This window comes from Bufo bufo, chromosome 10 (assembly GCF_905171765.1).
Source record: "Bufo bufo chromosome 10, aBufBuf1.1, whole genome shotgun sequence".
NCBI classification, from domain to species: domain Eukaryota; kingdom Metazoa; phylum Chordata; class Amphibia; order Anura; family Bufonidae; genus Bufo; species Bufo bufo.
In genome coordinates, this window is record NC_053398.1 from 17681743 (window position 1) to 17705912 (window position 24170).

General features: G+C 45.7%; 1 protein-coding gene across 2 annotated transcripts in view; it reads left to right on the forward strand.

Moving 5' to 3' along the window:
- Nucleotides 1-5878: 5878 nt before the first annotated feature.
- Nucleotides 5879-24170, forward strand: part of SHANK2 (SH3 and multiple ankyrin repeat domains 2) — a 514254-nt gene continuing 495962 nt past the window's right edge. For both annotated transcript variants that reach the window (XM_040409073.1, XM_040409075.1), the window contains exon 1: nt 5879-6209. The gene's annotated coding sequence lies outside the window, so the exon portion shown is untranslated. The remainder of the gene's footprint in view (nt 6210-24170) is intronic.

The window sequence follows — 24170 nt, forward strand, 5'->3', positions numbered from 1 at the left end:
CACTGCATGGTGCTCAATGGAAGCCGTTCATACATCTCTATGCAGTGAGCTCCCCCTGGTGACCGCTGCAGGTGACGGTCACCGAAAGTATAAGAAGAGGGTAAGTGCCCGGCCCCTTGTGGGGATGGAATCGTTAGCGGTCGCCCTGCCTGTGGGGTAAGTACTGGAGGTCACACATGTACTGTAAGTACACAACACTCACCGGACACCACACGGTACTACTACTATCTTCGCTCAGTGCGAGTGCGCCCCTTGTGGTCACCCTGCGGTACTGAACCTGTCAGTACAGGCTGCGGTGGGAGGAGCTAGAATTGCGCGCCCTGAGCGCTGGACGTGGTTTACTCGGCGTCCTGAGGAGAAAACGCTGCTCTCCTCGTCCGGAATGCTGCCTGTGTGTGAACTGTATCCTCCTGGGCGTGTAATGGGCGGTTTTATTATAGGACGGTGTACAGCGCGGAATGTCAGCGCGATACTGGCCGGGTGAGAGAGCTCGGGGCCCCTCAGTTGTCCGGGGACCCCAATATAATCGTTATTGTTTAGTTACCACATGTATGGTCCCTGGTAATGATGACCTTTTACAGGATGTGTCCAATTAGACCTAACTAGAGGTGTGAAGGAAAAAAAATGGCTGAGTTGCCCATAGCAACCAATCAGATTCCACCTTTCATTTTTAAAAACTCCTTTGGAAAATGAAAGCTGGAATCTGATTGGTTCCCATAGGTAACTAAGCCAGCTCTACTTTACACCAATTTTGATAAATCTCCCCCAATTCCTTTATCATCCTCCAGTTCACTGCACCCCTCCCCCATTGCCAACCTCAGGCACCTCCCCTTTAAAGGGCATCTGTCAGCAGTTTTGTCCCTATGACACTCGCTGACCTGTTACATGTGCGCTTGGCAGCTGAAGACTAGTGTTGAGCGAACTTGTGTTCTAAGTTCGGGTCATGGAAGTATCCCGTTATGGATTCCGCTACCACGGACCATAACGGAATTTAGATTCCATAACGGGATACTTCGATAACCTGAACTCGAACTTTAGACGCCGAACTTAAAACACAAGTTCGCTCACCACTACTGAAGACGTCTGTGCTGGTCCTATGGTTGCCGGACGGTATTTTAGTTGCCCTAATGGTGCGGTAATTTTTTTTTTCTGCCGGTATTTTCCTACAAGCACTGTTACTAACGAGTGCTTCCATCGTGGAGCCGCTCATTAGTGCAGCCTTTACCCCCCCCCCACTTGTCTTAATAATAAAAAAAAAGAACTCCCCTCCTCCATTTGCTCGCGCCGCGGGGAACGCTCGCTGCTGACTGGAGGACAGGACCTGTGAGACATCATCACGCTGGAGCGCAGGTCCTGTCCTCCGCTTCCAGTCAGCAGCGAGTGTTCCCCGCAGCGCGAGCAAATGGAGGAGGTGAGTGCTATATAATATTTTTTTTGGGGCAGACGCAGAGAAGGGGGCATTATTAAAGGGGTTTTCCCATCTCATATCGCTAGGAGATGCCCCCATAGTCTGATAGGTGAGGGTCCCACCACTGGGACCAGCACCTACAACGAGAACGAAGCGGGGAGCGCTGTGGCTGGAGGACCCCGGATTTCCCGAGGTCCGTCCACCACCAAGCACTGCTCCGATAGAGGTGAATGGGAGGCCCATGCTCCCATTCATTTCTATGGGGCAGAGAGCAATAGCCGAGCCAGTGCTCGGCTATTTTCGGCGGCCCCATAGAAATGAATGGAGGGCGGCTGCGCATGCACAGTGCGCCCTCTGTTCATTTCCCGGCTCCTTTCTCATTGTCGGTTCGGATCCCAGCGTTGGGACCCTCACCTATCAGACAATGGAGACATCTCCTAGCGATATGCCCCCATTGTCTGAGATGGGAAAACCCCTTTAATAATGCCCCCTTCTCTGCGCCTGCACTAATGGGGGCATTAATATTATTGGGAGCCACCTATGGCACGGCTGCCAGAGGTGGCACTCAGAGCCCTCTCTGTGGGCACCCGCACGCTGGAAAAGGTCTATGTTGTACCCATATGCCTTAGACTTTTCCTGCCATTGATCAGCGCAGGGCGCACTATGGACAGCACAGGCAGCGCACTGAGTGTAGGCAGGTATTATAGCTAAATGATAAAGTACATGGACAATATACTATATTGGCATTCAGATTAAATTGCCATGTTGGCACTTTGCGATAAATAGGTGGGTTTGGGCACTCGGCTTCTAAAAGGTTCGCCACCACTGCTCTAGGTGTAATGACAACGCCCCCATTGCTCCTAGAGGCTCATTTGCATATGCGGGCACATATGAACATGGGACCGACACAGATGCCTTCAGCTGCCAAGTGCGCATGTACCAGGTCAGCCAGTGTCATAGGTACAAAACTGCTGACAGATGCCCTGTACGGGGGTCATCAGGTGCCATTAGGTGCCTCTTTTGGTGTTAGCCCAGAGCAGATTTTTGGTGCTTTATCGGTGTATTTGGAGGGCAGGAAGCATAAGTCACACATTTCCATGCCCACTAGAGAGCTGACGTGCGGACGGTAGGTGTCCCCCACCTGTGGTGTCTGCTGTTGCTAAGCAACGGCCCAAACATATCTTTTTTTTTTTTTTTGGGGCTGCATCTTAGCAAGCAGCATTTATTCAGGAGTCGGGAAGATCACCTAATGAATATTTCCAAAGGGAAACTCCAGTTTTCTCTGGATTTTCCTTTTAAAGTCTGGGCTGCCTGGCAACGGCTGCTGAGCAGCACATGATGCTGCCCCCTATACAGATGTATAGAATGATAATATGGGTGTGGGGGTGGGGGGTGTGTATAGAGTGATAGTATGGAGGGGATGTATAGAGTGACAGTATGGAGGGGATGTATAGAGTGACAGTATGGGGGATGTATAGAGTGACAGTATGGGGGGGGGATGTATAGAGTGACAGTATGGGGGGTGTATAGAGTGACAGTATGGGGGGGGGATGTATAGAGTGACAGTATGGGGGGATGTATAGAGTGACAGTATGGGGGGTGTATAGAGTGACAGTATGGGGGATGTATAGAGTGACAGTATGGGGGGTGTATAGAGTGACAGTATGGGGGGGGGATGTATAGAGTGACTGTATGGGGGGGGATGTATAGAGTGACAGTATGGGGGATGTATAGAGTGACAGTATGGGGGATGTATAGAGTGACAGTATGGGGGGGGATGTATAGAGTGACAGTATGGGGGGATGTATAGAGTGACAGTAGGGGGTGTGTATAGAGTGACAGTATGGGGGATGTATAGAGTGACAGTATGGGGGGTGTATAGAGTGACAGTATGGGGGATGTATAGAGTGACAGTATGGGGGGGGGATGTATAGAGTGACAGTATGGGGGGGATGTATAGAGTGACAGTATGGGGGGGATGTATAGAGTGACAGTATGGGGGGGATGTATAGAGTGACAGTATGGGGGGGATGTATAGAGTGACAGTATGGGGGGGATGTATAGAGTGACAGTATGGGGGGATGTATAGAGTGACAGTATGGGGGGATGTATAGAGTGACAGTATGGGCGGATGTATAGAGTGACAGTATGGGTGGATGTATAGAGTGACTGTATGGGGGATGTATAGAGTGACTGTATGGGGGATGTATAGAGTGACTGTATGGGGGATGTATAGAGTGACAGTATGGGGGATGTATAGAGTGACAGTATGGGGGATGTATAGAGTGACAGTATGGGGGATGTATAGAGTGACAGTATGGGGGATGTATAGAGTGACAGTATGGGGGATGTATAGAGTGACAGTATGGGGGGGATGTATAGAGTGACAGTATGGGGGGGGATGTATGGAGTGACAGTATGGGGGGATGTATAGAGTGACAGTATGGGGGGATGTATAGAGTGACAGTATGGGGGATGTATAGAGTGACCGTATGGGGGATGTATAGAGTGACCGTATGGGGGATGTATAGAGTGACCGTATGGGGGATGTATAGAGTGACCGTATGGGGGATGTATAGAGTGACCGTATGGGGGATGTATAGAGTGACCGTATGGGGGATGTATAGAGTGACCGTATGGGGGATGTATAGAGTGACCGTATGGGGGATGTATAGAGTGACAGTATGGGGGATGTATAGAGTGACTATGGGGGATTTATAGAGTGACTGTATGGGGGGATGTATAGAGTGACTGTATGCGGGATGTATAGAGTGACTGTATGGGGGATGTATAGAGTGACTGTATGGGGGATGTATAGAGTGACCGTATGGGGGATGTATAGAGTGACTGTATGGGGGATGTATAGAGTGACTGTATGGGGGATGTATAGAGTGACCGTATGGGGGATGTATAGAGTGACCGTATGGGGGATGTATAGAGTGACAGTATGGGGGGATGTATAGAGTGACTGTATGGGGGATGTATAGAGTGACTGTATGGGGGATGTATAGAGTGACTGTATGGGGGATGTATAGAGTGACTGTATGGGGGATGTATAGAGTGACTGTATGGGGGATGTATAGAGTGACTGTATGGGGGATGTATAGAGTGACTGTATGGGGGATGTATAGAGTGACTGTATGGGGGATGTATAGAGTGACTGTATGGGGGATGTATAGAGTGACTGTATGGGGGATGTATAGAGTGACTGTATGGGGGATGTATAGAGTGACTGTATGGGGGATGTATAGAGTGACTGTATGGGGGATGTATAGAGTGACTGTATGGGGGGATGTATAGAGTGACTGTATGGGGGGATGTATAGAGTGACTGTATGGGGGATGTATAGAGTGACTGTATGGGGGATGTATAGAGTGACCGTATGGGGGATGTATAGAGTGACCGTATGGGGGGGGATGTAAAAAATGAATGCAAAAAGAAGCAAATGGAAAGGTAGAATGATAAAGCATTTTTCATTTTGGCTCCATTCACACGTCCGCATCCTTTCTGCAATTGTGCGGAACAGGGGGGACTCATTCATTCTCTATGGGGTCGGAATGGATGCAGAGAGCCCACTATGTGCTCTCCGCATACGCATTTCCGGAGCACGGCCCCAAACTTTTTGCGGACAAGAATGGGACTTCTCTATTTAGTGCCGGCCATGTGCGGCCCGGTGTATTGCGGATCCGCAATACACCACGGACGTGTGAATGGACCTACACTGATTTTTATTAATCTCTCCACGACTCTGACTTCCATTTCCATTGATTGCAGCATGACGCCGACATCTACATTACTCGAGGACGGCGACATGCCTGACTTCTGCCGGACACATCGTATTCATTCTAGAAAACAGTGGGATCCGTGGCTGAAGATATCTCCCCAATAATTGATGGCGTCGGTAAGACATCCGCTTCATTCATTCTCTGTGCTGAGTACAGGACTCGGCTATTTCTGGAATTCCCTTAGAGATGAATGGAGCAGCAGTGTGCATGCTAGACCTACCGCCCTGTTCATTTCGGGGGGACACGAGGGGTACAGTGTCCCTAGTCTTGTGATCACGGGAGGTCTCACTGATCTAATAGTTATCCCCTATCCTATGGATAGGACACCCCTAATAGGGTGCATGAAACTGGGTTTTCTGAACTGGACAGCTCCGTTAACAGGGTCAGCGCTACTGACAGATTTCCTATGAAGTTCAGATGTAAGATGTCTGTTGCATGCACTCCTGGGGATTAAAGTCTTAAAAGATCTAATAAACCAGAAGACTATACAGTAGGACAGAAATGTGAATGGAGGGAGGGGCAGCTCATCCTCCTTCTTACTATATGCCAGGTGAGGAGTGAATTATGCCTGAGCGAGGAGCGAGATGCCTCCACACAGTCCCTCCTCTCCTCCTCCTCCTCCTCCTCTCCCCATTATCTCCCTCCCTCCCTCAGGTCTCCCTCTCTCCGATTCCACTTGCTTGAACTGTTTTATTTGGAGCAATCCGCTGCGTGAAGGATCGTAAACAGGGAGGACAGACAACTTCTTCTGCATTCCTCTTCCCGTGGGGCTACCCCACTTTTTCTTTTAAAGGACACCCTCTAATTGTCCAGGGTGGATACCCCTGCCTCTTTCGGGACATACACGCAGTACTTCTCACCTCTTCTTTCTTGCTCAGGACACCCATATTTTTTCTGAGGACGCCTCTTTTTTTTGGATCACCCCAGGAGCCGTGACCCGGGACATGCCCTTTTCTTCTTGACACTCGCCTGCGGACTGTCGTTTTCTGATGAATGCCCGGTCGTTCTGGACACAGGTACGTGGCCGGTCACCATCATTGTTGTTTTTTGTAATTTTTGCTTGCCTTCTAATAATAAATGCGTCCAGAGGGGTTTTAGCAGAACACACACTTTGTTTTAATCTAGGTCACTGACTTATAAAATTAGTATTGTAGTTCTCTGCACAGTTCTGGAGAGACCTAATTAACCTGCGTTACACAGTACAGAAGCAGAGTCTGTCCTGTTCCTTGAGATACAATACACGGCTATCTGATTACATACGGAGACAATGTGCAGAGTTCTCGTCTTACTAAACAGGAGCCCTTTAGTGAGACGTGAATGTCTGGGACCTTTTCATATGGTTTTATTTCTGTTTGCAGGTCCTTGGGAGCTGTCAGTGCAGACCCTGTTCTCGGAGAGCTTCAGTTCCCAAGAGTGTAAGGCCTCATGAACACGAACGTATTTGCATTCCGTGTTCGCTCCATTTTTTTTGCTGACCATATACGGAACCATTCATTTCAATGGGTCCGCAAAAAAAAAAACGGAAGGTACTCCGTGTGTAAATATCCTATTATTGTCCACATTACGGACAAGGATAGGACTGTTCTATTAGGGGCCAGTGGTTCCGTTCCACACAATACGGAATGCACACGGATGTCATCCATTTTTTTGCGGACCCGTTTTTTGCGGCCCGCAAAATACATACGGTCGTATGCATGAGGCCTAACACGTATAAATATTCTTATGAGTTTCTCCATACATTGGCAGCATCTTATCTCAGGTTCACTGGGCAGCAGTATAAGGCCGCATGCGCACGGCCGTTCCGTGCATTGGCGACCGCAATTGCGGTCCCTAATGCACGGCAACATCCGTGCAGCGGGCTGGACCCATTCAACTTGAATCGGTCCGTGGTCTGTCCGCACTGCAAAAAAAATATGACGTCATATTTATTTGCGGTGCGGAACAAAGGAAAGAAACACCACGGAAGCACTCCGTAGTGCTTCCGGTGTTCCGTTCCGTGACACCGTTCCGCATCTCCGGAATTGCGGACCCATTCAAGTGAATGGGTCCGCATCCGTGATGCGGGGTGCACACGGCCGGCGGCCGCGGATTGCCGACCCGCCGTTTGCGGGCCACAATACGGCTACGGCTGCCCAACGGCCGTGTGCATGAGGCCTTATACTATATATGGCTCCAAGGTATACTAAAAGACTGGAGGCTCCTTGTGAATGAGATCAAGAAAACAAAAATGTTGAAGGGATATTAAAGGGATGACTTTGATAGTGACTGTCCTAAACTTTAAAGGGGCCGTCCCACTTCAGCTAATGGCACTTATCATGTAGAGAAAATTAAAATAAGACACTTCTTAATGTATTGTGATTGTCCATATTGCTTCCTTTGCTGGCTTGATTCATTTTTCCATTACACTGCTCCTTTCCAGGGTTACGACCACCCTGCAGTGCAGATCCTCTGGTGGCCGGGACCATAGGGGCACGCATAGGCACGTATGGACTGCAGCTCCGGTCCACCAGAGTCCTGTGTTTATAGACTCCTATAGAGTGCAAGCATGACCACTGCTGCTGGATTGCATGGTGGTCGTAATCTCTGAATATGAGCAGTGAATAATGTAATGGAAAAATTAATCCAGCCAGCAAAGGAATCAATGTCTATAATCACAAAACATTAGGAAGTGCCTTGTATTAACTTTCTCTACATGGTAAATGCCTTTTGCTGAAGTGAGAGGACCCCTTTAAAGCAATTGGAGCCATAGCACGAGGTAAAGCACAGTGGCCTGTCTCTGACAGTGTTGTGTTCTGATATTGATGGCTTACCTTATTGTTAGGCCTCATGCACACGGCCGTTGTTTGGGTCTGCATCGGCTCGGATGCGGACCCATTCACTTCAGTGGGGCCGCAAAAGATGCGGACAGCACTCCATGTTGCTCCGTTCCGCGGCCCTGCTAAAAAAATATAACATTTCCTATTCTTGTCCACGTTTTGCGGACAAGAATAGGCATTTATATTGACGGCTGCGCATTCCGTTCCGCAAATTTCAGAAGGCACATGGGCGGCTTCCGTTTTTTGCGGATCCGCGGATTGCGGACCGCAAAAAACGGAACGGTCGTGTGGATGAGGCCTTATAGTCAGAATTCCCCTTTAATCCCTCGGTAAAGATGCAAATTCTATTTTTACGTCCATAGGACGGTTGTTTGCCCTTTTACAACTATAATAGGTACAGTGAATGGTATCCTGCGCCTAGTCGATTGAACTTGTATCGCAGTACAGCAGCGTCCAGTCAGAAGACATGTCACAATGAATTTCACACCTTGCAGATTTTTTTCCTGTGCAGAGTATCAGAAAAATTGTATTTGCAGAATCTTACACCTTTGCCCTGTAGCTGGTGTCAGAACATAGTTGCTGTTTGTGGCAGTCTGCATCCTGTGAATGGACTGCTTAGAGGGACTGCCCTATGAAGACTTCGCTTGCAGAGTACAGGCTGACATAAGCAACTGCCCCCTTGGCTGCAGGGAAGTGGTAATTTGCGGCAGAAACTTGCGTGAGTTATAGCCGATGTCTGTGCCAGCCTGTAGCTGTCATAGACTTCAGTTTCTGGGGCACAGCAGAGCAGATATGCTCCTTATTTATTAAGAGACATCTGCCTCTTAATAAATTAGGCGCATCTCACTTTGGCGCAGAGGGATCAAGGCTCATAAATGTCCCTCATTGTGTTCGGGAATTGCTTGTTATTAAGCAGTTTCCTAACATAACAATTGACATCACTCTGACAATAACCTGTATTGCAGAAAATCCATTTTGCAAGAACCCCCTTCCCCCATAGAGAATAATAGAAACTGTATACACCTGTGAATTACATTCACTGTTAGGTCACATCAGCTTAGCAGCCGATGACTCTTTAGTGCGCTAGAAGTTTCTGCAAGACCCGGAAACTGTACAACTACAAGTCCCAGCAAAATAACAAAGCGATAGATCTTGCAGTCTTATGTCGCTTCTCAACTGCTAATTGCATTGGGACTTGTAGTCCTACACTGTACAGGGAAAGCAGTCTCACAGCGCTGCTTCGACCTATAACATTCTTCTTAGATTTGTTATATTCTCGTTAATTAAGCCTTTTGGGAGCTAATCCATAATACTGGCCATGCAGGTGCTGTAGTCTCTAGATTTAAGAGACCCCCACGTATTTTTATGTCCGGAGGGACTAATGGGTGTAGATCACGTAACCCTTTTTCCGTCATCCACATTCAGGACGGCATTTAGGATTTGTCATGTAATTGGTGGAGCCGGAGTGATGTACATTCCTCTATTGTGAATGTCGGAAGAAACACATAGATCGACTTCTGACCAATGAGCATTAGAAAAAGCTAAATTATTTTTTCCCCCAAGTAAAATTGCGAGTCGGCGAGCGGCGGCAGCTCCGAGAGTATTCAAATTTTAAACATACAGCGCTGTATTTTTAGCACATAATTGGATGCATCCAGTCCACCTATATGATGATGGCAGATCATTTCCAAGCTGAGCATGAGGCTAGGTCGCTGCATAGATATGTCATGCTGTTCTGGCAGAAGGTTAGGCTACTTTCGCGTTTTTGGCTTTCCGTTTGTGAGATCTGTTCAGGGCTCTCATAAGCGGTCCAAAACGTATCAGTTTTGCCTTAATGCATTCTGAATGGAAAAGGATCCGCTCAGAATGTATCAGTTTGCCTCCGATCAGTCTCCATTCCGCTCTGGAGTCGGACACCAAAACGCTGCCTGCATCGTTTTTCTGTCCGCCATGTGGTGTGGAGCAAGACGGATCCGTCCTGGTACACAATGTAAGTCAACGGGGACGGATCCGTTTTCTCCGACACAATCTGGCACAATAGAAAACGGATCCGTCTCCCATTGACTTGCAATGGAGTTCATGACGGATCCTTTTTGGCTATGTTACAGATAATACTAACGGATCCGTTCATGACGGATGCATGTGGTTGTATTATTGTGACGGATCAGTTTTTGCAGATCCATGATGGATCCGCCCAAAACGCGAGTGTGAAAGTAGACTAAGTTGTCTGAGCTGACTGACACATATTGACTCAATTCTTCGCCCTCTTGAGTGAATGGTAAAAGTTATGAGACTTGTGGGACTGGCATAATAACAGAATTCTGCCACCAGATTTATCCTGCCCTATGTGCACTGTCAATTTCTGTGGATTTTCAGTGCTTAAAAGGGACCTTGTCACCCAGAAATTCACTCTTCACCCAGGCACAATGCCTTGTAAGGCTAGTTCAGCTGAATGTATTGATACTTTCACTTAGTGATCCATTGCTTCATTCTGGAGAAAAAGTAATTTTAATCGATATGCACATGAGCAGTTAAGTGCACCGAGGACGGGCCCAAGCCAATCTATGCACCTTTGCTTTTTCTGTTTCCTCTGCCAGCCCCTCCCTCAACTTTTTGGGGGCCAGGTTCCTGCATAATCATCTCACTTGGTCCTGTCAATCAAGGAGAGAGAGTGGCTGACAGTGGAAGCAAAAAGACCAAGGGTCTTGGGCCCGCCCTCAGTGCACTTAACTGTGTATTTACATATAGATTAAAAGCTTTTTTTCTCCAGAGTGAAGCAACAGATTGTTAAGTGAAAGGTATCATTACATTCAGCTGAGCTAGAACTACAAGGCATTCTGCCTGATTTAACAGTGACTATTTCCTGCTGACAGACTTAATCCAAAATCCATGTGTTTTGCCATCTCTGAGATCCTGATTACGACTAAGGGTCATTCACACGTCCGTAGTGTATTGCGGATCCGCATTACACCCGGCCGGCACCCCCATAGAACTGCCTATTCTTGTCTGCAAGAAGATCGGGGGCGCGCTCCGGCAATGCGGATGCGGACAGCACACTGTGTGCTGTCCGCATCCATTCCTGCCCCATAGAGAATGAGTGGGTCCGCCCCCGTTCCGCAGAATTGCGGAACAGGTGCGGACACATTCACGGACGTGTGAATGGACCCCAAGTCTACTTTCACACTTGTGTTTAACTTTTCTGGAATTGATATCCGGCAGACTTTCAATGGTGTTCATACCGGATCCATCTTGGCTATTTTTAAAGATAATACAACCGGATCCGGTCATAACGGATGCAGCCGGTTGTATTATCAGAAACTGAAGCATTTTTGCTGATCCCTGCCGGATCAGGCAAAAACACAAGTGTGAAAGTAGTACAGCAAAAAAAAAAAGAATCCTTTGGCTCCTACGTTTTTAGACTTGCTAGTCAGTAGTGCCAATATACAGTATATTTTTAGCCTGGACCCCTGCTGCATAGACATAGATTTTGCCTGCATGCAGCTGCCACTAGATGGAGCACAGGAGCTTACTGCCTACTTACTAAAGGGGTTGTCCGTTTTTAAAATGATCAGGGGAGCAGAAATCCTTATAAAAGAAAATAAAACAGCTTAAAGGGGTTGTCTGGAGTACAAATATTGATGACCTATCCTCCAGATAGGTCATCGGTATCAGGCTTGTAGGGGTCCGACACTTGGCACCACCATCAATAAGCTGTTTTGGGTTGCCGTGGAGATGTAAACTATATGGTGCATAGACCTGGGGGCAGACAGCTCCGTCCACTGTGCAGTGGTTGTGCCGGAGTACTGCAGCCCAGTTCCCATTCAGGTGAATAGGAGCCGTGCTTCAGTACACCAGCATTGCAAACTTCACAGTGTATGGCGCTGTCTGCTTCTGCTCCATACGTTGCGCCTAGGTCATGTGACCAATGAACGTGGCATCACTGGCCTAGGAAGAGGCTTTGTCTCTCATTGGAACACCGTGGTCTCTTCAAACAGCTGATTGATGGGGTTGCCATCTTTCAGACCCACACTGAGGATAGGTCATCAATATCTATAGCCTGGAAAACTCACCTGCTAAAGGTCCCTCCTTTCCAACGCTGGAACCCCAAGTGATGACGTCACAACATCTGTTTGTTTACGTGGCCTTAGCAGTCACGTGTGCATGACCGGTATGTGATCGCCGAGACTAGCAATTGGCTTAGCGGTCACGTGAAGGATGGACCTCATGGGGTTTTGCAGTGGAAAATCCGTTGTGTTGCATCATATGACACTCGCCTTCAGAACGAAAAATAGCGCATGGTCCTAGTTAAAGCCCACACCGTTACCGCAAGATACCGCAGAGAGTGTGTTAGGCCCGTGTGTGGATATTTGGCAGGTTCATTTATGGTTGTGATGAATGTAGTCGTTCTTAGCGTTCTCTTTCAGAGTCCGTTTTTATTGTTAGTCGAATATTTATCAGATGTAAATTTTGCGCTAGCCGAGTAATTGTCTGGACGTGTGGGGAGCAGCGTTGTTTACGTGGTGGAAGCAGAATAAATGGAGTGTGTTATCTTGCTATATGCAATTCTTAAAGGAACAGTACTGTTTTTTTTTTTTTTTGTTTTTTTTTTTACAAATTCAGATTAGTTTCTCTAGTATTGTCTATGAAATGGCTGACTTTGGTTTTGGGCTACATGGTGACCCAGTGGTTAGCACTGTTTCCTTGCAGTACTAGGGTCCTGGGTTTGGATCCACCCAACATCAGCACAGAGCTTGTATGTTCTCCCCATGTTTGGTAAGTTTCCGGTGTGAGGCTGTGCACTCCCTCACTGCCAATTTTTTTTCAATTCACTTTATTTAAAGGGGTTCTGCAGTTTGTTTAAACTGATAATCTATCCTCTGGATAGATCATCAGTATCTAATCGGCGAGGGTCCAACAACCGTGACCCCCGCCGATCAGCTGTTTTAGAAGGCAGCGGCGCTTCGGGAGCGCCGCAGCCTTCTCACTGTTTACCGCAGGCCCAATGATGTCACGACTAGTATCAACTGGCCTGGACGCGGCTAGCCTCTGTTCACTTGAATGAAGCTTAGCCCCGCCCAGGCCATTGATACTAGTTGTGACATCACTGGGCCGGCTGTAACATAGAAACATAGAAACATAGAATGTGTCGGCAGATAAGAACCATTTGGCCCATCTAGTCGGCCCAATATATCTGAATACTATGGATAGCCCCTGGCCCTATCTTATATGAAGGATAGCCATATGCCTATCCCATGCACGCTTAAACCCCTTCACTGTATTTGCAGCTACCACTTCTGCAGGAAGGCTATTCCATGCATCCACTACTCTCTCAGTAAAGTAATACTTCCTTATATTACTTTTAAACCTTTGCCCCTCTAATTTAAAACTGTGTCCTCCTGTGGTAGTTTTTCTTCTTTTAAATATGCTCTCCTCCTTTACCGAGTTGATTCCCTTTATGTATTTAAAAGTTTCTATCATATCCCCTCTGTCTCTTCTTTCTTCCAAGCTATACATATTAAGGTCCTTTAACCTTTCCTGGTAAATTTTATCCTGCAATCCATGTACTAGTTTAGTAGCTCTTCTCTGAACTCTCTCTAGAGTATCTATATCCTTCTGGAGATATGGCCTCCAGTACTGCGCACAATACTCCAAGTGAGGTCTCACCAGTGTTCTGTACAGCGGCATAAGCACTTCACTCTTTCTACTGCTTATACCTCTCCCTATACATCCAAGCATTCTGCTGGCATTTCGTGCTGCCCTATTACATTGTCTTCCCAACTTTAAGTCTTCTGAAATAATTACTCCTAAATCCCTTTCCTCAGATACTGAGGTCAGGACTGTGTCAAATATTCTATATTCTGCCCTTGGGTTTTTACGCCCTAGGTGCATTATCTTGCACTTATCCACATTAAATTTCAGTTGCCAGAGTTCTGACCATTCTTCTAGTTTTCCTAAATCCTTTTCCATTTGGCATTTCCCTCCAGGAACATCAACCCGGTTACATATCTTTGTGTCATCAGCAAAAAGACACACCTTCCCATCGAGGCCTTTTGCAATATCACTTATGAAGATATTAAACAAAATTGGTCCCAGTACAGATCCCTGTGGAACCCCACTGGTAACATGACCTTGTTTTGAATGTTCTCCATTGACTACAACCCTCTGTTGTCTGTCACTCAGCCACTGCCTAATCCACTCAACAATATGGGAGTCCATGCTCAATGACTGCAGTTTATTGATAAGTCTTCTATGTGGGACAGTGTCAAAAGCCTTACTAAAATCTAGATATGCGATGTCCACTGCACCTCCGCCATCTATTATTTTAGTCACCCAGTCAAAAAAATCTATAAGATTTGTTTGACATGATCTCCCTGAAGTAAACCCATGTTGTTTTTCATCTTGCAATCCATGGGATTTTAGATGTTCCACAATCCTATCCTTTAATAGGGTTTCCATTAATTTGCCTACTATTGATGTCAGACTCACTGGTCTATAGTTGCTCGATTCCTCCCTACTACCTTTCTTGTGAATGGGCACGACATTTGCTAATTTCCAATCTTCCGAGACGACTCCTGTTACTAATGATTGGTTAAATAAATCTGTTAACGGTTTTGCCAGCTCACCACTAAGCTCTTTTAATAATTTTGGGTGTATCTCATCAGGCCCCTGTGACTTATTTGTCTTCACCTTAGACAGCAAACTTAGAACATCTTCCTCTGTAAAGATACATGCATCAAATGATTTATTAGTCATCCTTTCTAGTGGAGGTCCTTCTCCTTTTTCTTTTGTAAAAACTGAACAGAAGTATTCATTAAGGCAGTCGGCTAGCCCTTTATTCTCTTCTACATACCTTCCGTCCTTTGTTTTTAATTTAGTTATTCCTTGTTTTAATTTCCTTGTTTGATTTAAACAGTGAGAAGGCTGCGGCGCAATACATAGAGCAGCTGGGGCATCATAACCATTTTTAAAAGATTCACTCTACCCACCACCGAAAGAAAGAGCCTACACCATGACCTCACTTTAAGTCTGAAATTAGTCAGCAACGGAGTCAGATTAAGGTCTTCAAACTCCGAGAGTCTAGGCGTTATATACAGTCCCAAGTATTTAAATTTGTCCACCCAGGGAACCAAACTATCAACTGGTCTACCTGACAAAGCCTGCCCATCGACCGGCATTAAGGAGGATTTTTCCAATTTATCTGAAGCCCAGAGAAGCCACCAAACCTGTCAATCAATGCCATGGCCGCATCCAGGGATACCCCAGTATCGCCCAAAAACAGCAGAGTGTCATCTGCGTACATAGCCACTTTATTATGCAGTCCACCGTATCTAAATCCTTCAATATTTGCTGTTAGGCATAGTTAGGCATAGTGTTAATTCATAATTTTGATGCCTTCATAGTCATGAAAATAAAGAAAACTCTTTGAATGAGAAGGTGTGTCCAAACTTTTGGTCTGTACTGTATATATATATATTTATGGATGTGCCTCGAGCATCCATGAATATATATGTATGTATGCCCACCAGAAGATTGGTATATATATATATATGTGTATGGATGTGCTCCAAGCATCTATACACATATAGTATACAGATAAGGTGCCCCCCCCCCCTCCTCCTGCATCCCTGCAGGAGATGAGAAGGTCACCAGATGGCTGGACAATTATGTCCAGCCTCTGGTGACCTCAAAAGGCATAGGATCAATAGAGATCCGATGCCTTTTGGTATTAACTATCCCAAACAAACGTCCCTCCCTCTGTTATCTGCATACCTCCGGCGCGATAATTAGGGTATGTAGATGCACTACAGGCGGAGGATCAAAGGAACGGGCCGGCACGGTGACGTCATATCACCGCGCCGACCCACGTGTTCAGTGCGCGCCGCGGCACTAGTGGGACGAGAGCGAGCGCCGCCGAGCTTAAATAGTCTGGCGGCGCTACGCTCAGGAGTCAGGCCGGACCACCAAAAGCAGAGAGGATCATCCCTTGGACAACGAGCATAATTACCGGCTGAGTATCCTGAATCCCCCCTATACCACCAACGAATAACCCTTGATATTAACCCTTACCTTCCCCTGCATTTATACCCCTAATCCCTGATTCCCCTGCATTAACCCTTACTCCCCCCATACCACCAACGTACCCTAATTCCCCTGTGTTCCTAGATCCCTCATTTCCCTATATCCCCTGCTACCCTGGTTTTACCCCTGTTCTACCCTTATACCTCCCCTGGTCATCCCATCTTCTACCCCTGGTACCCCTTGATAACCCTTCACGGCTGCCCTGCATACCCCAGCAGCAGCAGTGTCTGTATTAACCCCTTGTTATTCCCCGTAGGGATAGTAAATTGACAGGATTGGGTGGGCTGCTGTTAACGTGTATGTAAGTGTTAGGTATAGTTGGATTGTGGGGGTGAGTATTATAGTGGGATTGTGTCTAGTGTAGTTAATACCGTATTAGTGTTTTGTTATAGTATATTGTTGTGCACTGCTGTAAATATATATACAGTACAGACCAAAAGTTTGGACACAACTTCTCATTCAAAGAGTTTTCTTTATTTTCATGACTATGAAGGCATCAAAACTATGAATTAACACATGTGGAATTATATACATAACAAGTGTGAAACAACTGAAAATATGTCATATTCTAGGTTCTTCAAAGTAGCCACCTTTTGCTTTGATTACTGCTTTGCACACTCTTGGCATTCTCTTGATGAGCTTCAAGAGGTAGTCCCCTGAAATGGTCTTCCAGCAGTCTTGGGAGTTCCCAGAAATGCTTAGCACTTGTTGGCCCTTTTGCCTTCACTCTGCGGTCCAGCTCACCCCAAACCATCTCGATTGGGTTCAGGTCCGGTGACTGTGGAGGCCAGGTCATCTGGCGCAGCACCCCATCACTCTCCTTCATGGTCAAATAGCCCTTACTTTCAAAGTTTTCCCAATTTTTTCGGCTGACTGACTGACCTTCATTTCTTAAAGTAATGATGGCCACTCGTTTTTCTTTACTTAGCTGCTTTTTTCTTGCCAAAATACAAATTCTAACAGTCTATTCAGTAGGACTATCAGCTGTGTATCCACCTGACTTCTCCTCAACGCCACTGATGGTCCCAACCCCATTTATAAGGCAAGAAATCTCACTTATTAAACCTGACAGGGCACACCTGTGAAGTGAAAACCATTTCAGGGGACTACCTCTTGAAGCTCATCAAGAGAATGCCAAGAGTGTGCAAAGCAGTAATCAAAGCAAAAGGATGCTACTTTGAAGAACCTAGAATATGACATATTTTCAGTTGTTTCACACTTGTTTGTTATGTATATAATTCCACATGTGTTAATTCATAGTTTTGATGCCTTCAGTGTGAATCTACAATTATCATAGTCATGAAAATAAAGAAAACTCTTTGAATGAGAAGGTGTGTCCAAACTTTTGGTCTGTACTGTATATATTCCATTCATATAGATATATATAATTATAAGCAGATATCAGACTATGACGTATAGTGTTTTAATAAATACCTTTTATTTAATCACTGTGTGTGGTCTCTTATTGTAATAGGTGCCGCAGCAATAGACGTAGGCAGTTCAGAATAGAGTAAGGTAATCAGTAGTGATTTGTTTAATTGGTATAAATAGGCGGAGGCATCACTAGACGACTCACGCCTATTTATGAATATTAATTAGTGAGATTTGTATAAATATAAATAATTAATATTCCCTGTAACACCTTCAAAGGAACATGTTACACACGTTCAACTATGACCCCCACGAGTTACCGAGTGACCGTACATATCTCCAGAAATGTTACCCACATTAAGAATCGGTTAGGATTTAGATATGAGATGCTATACCTATCTCAAGCCCTCTGAAAAAAGAGATGGGGCCCCTGGCCAATGGGTCCGATCTGTATATAAAAGACACTGACCTGCTCATCCTTTCAGTGTCAGCACAGGAGTAATACCTCGGGTGCGCAGGAAACGTCCAAGTTGTAACATGTACCGTACGTCCTTTTAATTTTTGGATGCAATAAGATGTTCCTTGCTTATTAATGAATTTACAATAAGCTGCAGATATATATTTTTGTGGTGCCAGTATTTTACTTACTTCAGGAAAAGTAGAGTTATTCTCCTGTCGCCAAGGTCTGGGGAAGTGTCCATTTCCCTAATTTTCACCATAGATTCTATGAACAGCATAAGCCTTGGTTCATTGGTCAGGTTGTGCCAAGATGTAAACGTATCCCCTATCCTGTGGATGATAGCTGGGAATCTGACTGCTGGGTTGCCCATCTTTCAGCTTTTCCTAGGCCGGTGACAGCACGTTCATGGGTCATGTGGCTTAGGCGCAGCTCAGTCCCATAGAAATAAATGGGTCTGAGTGCAATACCAAGCAGAGCTGCTTTAAATGTACGTGCTGTGCTTGGTGAGCACGGAGAAGGCCGCTGCACTCACAGGAGCGCCAGTGCCCTCCCAATCAGCTGATCAGATACTGGCGACCTATCCAGAGTCAAAGTCTTGGAAAACCCTTTTATTATTAAAGGGTTTGTCTCATGACATCAACCCCACTAAGGCTTATGGACATAAGGGGACCTTCCTCACTGTGCCAATCTGTAATATCTGTGCATTATATGGAAGTGCCTTAAAGGGGTTGTCCTACAAACAGCCTCAGCGATGAACAGGTCCCCCTGGGTCCCAGAAACATCTGTAATTGCTGGGGGAGGCCAGCCAGGCATTGCCTAATAGAGGCCACTACAACGGAAATATAGCATTACGTCGTGGCCATTCAGGCGGCTGGCTATCCATGAAACACAAGAAAAGCCTGAAGGAGTTCTCTAAGACTATGACTAAAAGAAGATCGTTTTTTTTTTCATTCTGTTGCGTCGCTGATCCCACAATCTAGGCTGTGCTGACCTGACCGCCTGACTCTTCCGCTGATGTGTCCACCGGATCTGCTCCTGTGTGTTCCTGATAATGGGACACCCTTCTATGATGTTGTCCCTATGCCCTAATGGGATTTCCTTTATGAGACTTCCCTTTTCATTCAAATGGCCGGCATGTAATGCCACATTTCCCCTGCAGTAGCCATTTACGGTTCTTTTAAAATAGGGGGTATGTTTGTGACTTTGATATCAGTGGGCCACTAAAAGTAATTTTTTTTCCATTGATAGCATGGATGCCATATAGGTTCGACTTCCCATTAATGAATAATAGAGAGATGTCAGTCCCCTGGGGTCACTAAAACTAAGACTCATTAAAGGTTTTGTCTGATATTTTGATATTGATGGCCTGCCCTCTAGACACTACTACAAGAAAATTTAGACTAGCACATTCATATACATGGTCACAGGTGCATATCCATCAAGCAAACATGGTTGATAAAAAAATGGCTGCACAACTTTACACATACAAACAATAGAGCTGAGAAATGGGGATTATTCTAAATTAAAGTGGTATTATACCTAATATAAATGGAAAACTGGAAGCTCTTAGCGCACATTTATGATCAAACGTGTGCCCGACACACGTTTGATCAAAAATGTGCGCTAAGAGCTTCTATTTTTCCATTTATATTAGGTATAATACCACTTTAATTTAGAATGATCCCCATTTCTCAGCTCTATTATTTGTATGTGTAAAGTTGTGCAGCCATTTTTTTTATCTGCCCTCTAGATAGGTCATCAATATCAGATTGGTGAGGGTCGGACTCCCAGCACCCCCACCGATCAGCTCTTTGAAGAGACTGCAGCACTCTGGTGAGTGCCACAGCCTCTTCCGAGGCCAGTGATGCCATGTTCATCAATCACGTGGCCTAGGTTCAGTTCAGTCTCATTGAAGGGAATGGGGCTAAGCTGCAATACCAAGTACAGCCGCTATACAACATGCTGTGCTTAGTAAGCTGCGAGGAGGCTGTGGCGCTCAGTGAAGGACTGCATCCTCCTCCAACAGCTGATCAGAGCGGATGCTGGGAGTCGGACTTCCATTAATCTGATACTGATGACCTATACTAAGGATAGGTCATCAATATTAAACACCTGGACAGCCCTTTTAACTGTATTTACAGCCTAGAACTAGTTGGGTAATAAATCTGTTGAAAAATATGTTTTTCAAAATCACTATCAATCAAATTGCAAAGAGACTGATTGCCTCTTCAGAAAATTACATTTATCCTGTAGACAAAGTTAATACAAGGCTCTGATTTAATGTATTGTAATTGTCCATATTGCTTCTTTTGCTGGCTTCATTCATTTTTCCATCACATTATACACGGCTCGTTTCCATGGATACAGACCACCCTGCAATCCAGCAGCGGTGGCCGTGCTTGCACACTATAAGAAAAGACGTTGGCCTCTCTGGTGACCGGGACCGCGGGAGTGCTCATAGGACAGTGCTTTTTCCTATAGTGTGCAAGCACGACCACCGCTGCTGGATTGTAGAGTGGTCGTAACCCCTGGATACGAGCAGTGTATAATGTGATGGGAAAATGATTCAACCAGCAAAAGAGGGAATATGGACAATTACTATACATTAGTAAGTGCCTTGTATTAACTTTGGCTACATGATAAATGTTAAGTATAGACAGTCCCTTTAAAGGGACAGGATATTAAGGGAGGTTTCTGGATCGTAACTATACCTGGTTACCATGGAAACCTCTGTCTCTCTAGTTCCTGTAAAGTATCTCAATTGAAAAAAAAAAAACACTTTTAATAACTCTTTATATCATGCATACTTTTGTTGTATGCTGTGACCACATGGGGGGGGGGGGGGGGGGGGCTTATAAGAAATTGGTGACCAAGCTTTATCGCTCCATCCAAAATTGACAACTAAACATCCTGGTTGCCAAGCAACTGACTCTAGAATCGACAGTGACTGTAAAGCGGAGAAGGGCGAAGGAGAATATTTTTGCTTCATTGAGGAACATTCGTTTTTTTCTCTTCATTTTTTTACAAGCTTCAAATTCCTCAAAAGCCTAAGTGAATATCGCACTCTTTCATTACCCGCCTTTGTCACAGCGCTAAGGTTTTGTTAAGATTTTTTCAGGAATTTGCGAACAATAAGCTTGCGTCCCGCCCATTGTATTATTACCACCTTCTTCCTAAGACGTGAAGCACAATGGTTTCGGGAGCTTTTCCTGAATGAGATGGAATCTACGGTGACAGATCTTCTTTTGGAGGCTCTGCGTAATGAACAGAAGTAAAATAAATCCGTCTTGGCCTCGCTGGTAAAGGTGACTGGAGGATGTAAGCAATATCTGGGTGATATGTGCTAATGATGAATAACACGTCAAAATCAAGTTATGTGCTCAGTAATAGAGCAGAAACCGGACCAGGAGAGGAAAGCTTTCTGTAATGTGCAGAGTAGAGCATGGTTCTAAAATGCAGGAAAGGTGGAGGACTACATACCAAGCTGGCCATACACTTTAGATAGCTGTCGGTTAAACGTTCGTCTGATTAGCAGCTTTACCTGCTGACCCCTCCCTTATGCACATGCAGGCTGGACTTGGCTGAGCGTGCATGTGTTCTCAATAGGACAACACCATACATGTGAGGTGGTCATCCTCTCCTGCTGAAATCAGCTGGTTCAGCTCGCATTCTTCTATTGTATATGGTCAACTTTAGTTTCCTCCCTAAAGTTGGCTATATGCATTATGGGGGTCATTTATCAAACCGGTGTAAAGTAGAACTGGCTTAGTTGCCCATAGCAACCAATCAGATTCCACCTTTCCTTTTGGACAGCTCCTTTGGAAAATGAAAGGAGGAATCTGATTGGTTGCTATGGGCAACTAATCCAGGTCTACTATACACCAGTTTGATAAATGACTCCATATATGTATAGCTGCCTATCCGACAATTTTTGGTGCGACCGTCCTACCATCTCATGGGTATAGGGACCTCCTGCAGCAGATGTCATGGGAGATGAGGGTCGGGGGAAAGGTGGATTCCAACTGCCAACTCCTTTTAGTTCTCAGGGTGTTGATCCACTGCTTACTCCTCTTCCTACATGCATGCTCAGCCGAACAGCCATTTTGTATCCAGCACCCCAAATATGTTTTGACTGCAAGTCAAACACGAGGTGACATAATTCTCCTGTGGAGATCTGAACTTGTCACTCACTTCACGGGGTCTGCTGGAGATGATTATTGATCTAATGCCAGAGTGGAGGCGAGATGGGGCCTTTTCACCACTTCCTATTTGAAAACTGTCAGCGAACGTTGTCTTCCTTGTGATAAGTTTCCTCAAAAAGGATGTAGCGAGGTATCAAAACTAGTATTGTTGAGCGAACTTACTTGTGTTTTAAGTTCTGCGTCCAAAGTTCGGGTTCCGGTTATTGAAGAATCCCTTATGGATTCCAAATTCCGTTATGGTCAGTGGTAGCGGAATCCATAACGGGATTCTTCGATAACCCGAACCCGAACCTTGGACGCAGAACTTAAAACACAAGTTCAGTCAACACTAAAAACTAGTGCAAGGGAGAAATGAAAGGGGTATTCCCCACTTGTAAAGTGATGGCCTTTGGCTGGGATATGCCATCACTTTATGATTGTGGGGTCCAGCCTCTGAGACCTGCATCGATCTTGAGAATGAAAGGGTCGTAGCGCTGAATCCCCTCCTTCAATCTTGAGAATCAAGGCAGCGGCATCTTCAGTCTTAGGCCTCATGCACACGACAGTATTTTTTCACGGTCCGCAAAACGGGGTTCCATTGTTTCCGTGATCCGTTTCCGTTTTTGTTTACGTGTGTCTTCCTTGATTTTTGGAGGATCACCAGAAATCATAGGAAAAAAAAAAAAAACACGGATCACGGACGCGGATGACAATCTTGTGTGCCTCCGTGTTTTTTCATGGACCCATTGGCTTGAATGGGTCCGCGAACCGTTGTCCCTGAAAAAAATAGGACAGGTCCTATTTTTTTGACGGACTGGAAACTCGGATCACGGACGCGGATGACAAACGGTGCATTATCCGAGTTTTCAACGGACCCATTGAAAGTCAATGGGTCCGCAGAAAATCACGGAAAACGGAACAACGGACACGGAACACAACAACGGTCGTGTGCATGAGGCCATAGCCTGCATGACGGTGCCCCTGGCCATCCATCTAGATCTATCGCCCCTTGATTCTCAGGATGGGTGAATATCCTAGCGATATGCCACCATTTTACTTTTATTTATTCAAAATAATCAAACGGCAGAAAATGCACACATTCATTATTTCCATTAAAGGGGTTGTCCAGTTCTTTTCTAACTAATGGCCACGACTATCTGATTTGGCACCCGAATCCCCTATCGATCAGCGGTTCAGCAGCCCTACATCTATTGAAGTGAATGGGAGCTGCACGGTCTGAATCGTCTCACAGGCCACTGCACAACGGACAGAGCTGTATTCCGATGACGAAGCTACAGTATCGCAGAACAGCTGATCGGCCGGGTGTGGACCCCCCACTGATCAGTAAAGGAGTGGACAACCCCTTTAAGCACAATTAAAACTGGACTATAAACTCCTTGGCTTTTATGTTGCATTTTAAGTGCATTTTGTGTTAATTATTCTTGTGACACAGCCAGAGAGGATTTTCAGCGAAAGAATCATTAACCAAATTGGAAAGTTAAAGTATCACTATCTGGCCTCCCTTCTCACCACCGTAGGTTTGGCGGTTACAATCTATTAGTGAAAATGAAGGCTCACACAAAGGATATTGGGTTACCGTTAATGCTGTAAGTTGCACATAATGGCCTATGAGAGAGGGCAGCTAAAGTTTTGGAGAAAGCATTAAAGTTTTATAAGTGCCAGAGGCAGCCCGGAGGTGGTGAAGACCACGGTGTCCGCTCTCACCTTATTGTGTTCCGGCTGATTAATACACCGGGGTGAAGGAACCCGGTAATTGTGATTAAAGCAATTAGATGGTGGCAGACTTGCAGGTGATCACATGCAGGTGGCACAGTATATGTTATGGCCTGAGGCACTTCTTCTCCTCTATATCAGGCAGCCTTGTCCTTCCAGGATTTATCTGCTTACAAAAATGGAGATGGTGAAGAGAAATAAAAATCCGTGATTTAGACCCAAAATATTCCCCAAAGGCAATAGACAGAATACGTTGAGGAATATGATGCAACACTAAGGCCCCTTTCACACGAGCGAGTATTCCGCGCGGATGCGATGCGGGAGGTGAACGCATTG